We start from the raw sequence: 755 nt of genomic DNA on the forward strand, positions 1-755 counted from the left end.
GCAATGTCCATGGGCTCCTTGGACCCATTCGAGGGCCAGTGGGCGCTGTCCGGCATGCTCTGCTCAGCGTCTCCCCTCGCAGCACTTGTTCTGCACCTTTGACCTTCTCTTTGGTTGTGCCCCCAACTCTGCTGGTGCGTCTCCAGCAGCCTCCCAACTCAGGGAGGCCTACAGCTCCTCCTTGATGGGAGCCCACGATCTGTCACCGTGCCACACGGGGGGCCAAGAGCAGGGGCTGGCAGGGAGAGGGCACCAGGTCTGATGGGGGTGGGGGGTGCTCCCTGCTGCTCCTCTCCCACTTGCAGCCTCTGTGGGGCACTGCGAGGCCCAGGCTGTGCCCCTCACGCCCGTGGGTGCCCCTGGCTGAGAAGCAGGGCTCTGGGGCATCTCCTGGGCTGGGGACACCTGGCGACTCCCCCTTTGCCCTGTGCCCCGGCCGGATGTCCCCAGCCCAGGAGATGCCCAGGAGATGCCCAGGGCCCTGCTACTCACTGGCACTGGCCAGGCACTGCCCTTTCCCCACCAGCCGGGGGAGGGCTTAGAGACATCAGGGGTGGAAGGGACCTCGGACGCTGCCCGAGTCAGCTGGGGCCAGAGGCTCCAAGCAAGAGACGCGTCCAAACGCTTCTGGAAAGCGTCCAGAGGCGGCGCGTGCGGAGCAGGGGCGTCCTCGTGTCTCCCGCGGGGGGCCGCGTGCGTTCACACGGGGCGCGGGAATCCTGATCGCGCCCGCGCAGCGCCCGGCCCCGCCCCGC

Source organism: Gavialis gangeticus, unplaced genomic scaffold, assembly GCF_001723915.1.
Source record: "Gavialis gangeticus isolate Ggan-Ray unplaced genomic scaffold, GavGan_comp1, whole genome shotgun sequence".
Classification (NCBI taxonomy): Eukaryota; Metazoa; Chordata; order Crocodylia; family Gavialidae; genus Gavialis; species Gavialis gangeticus.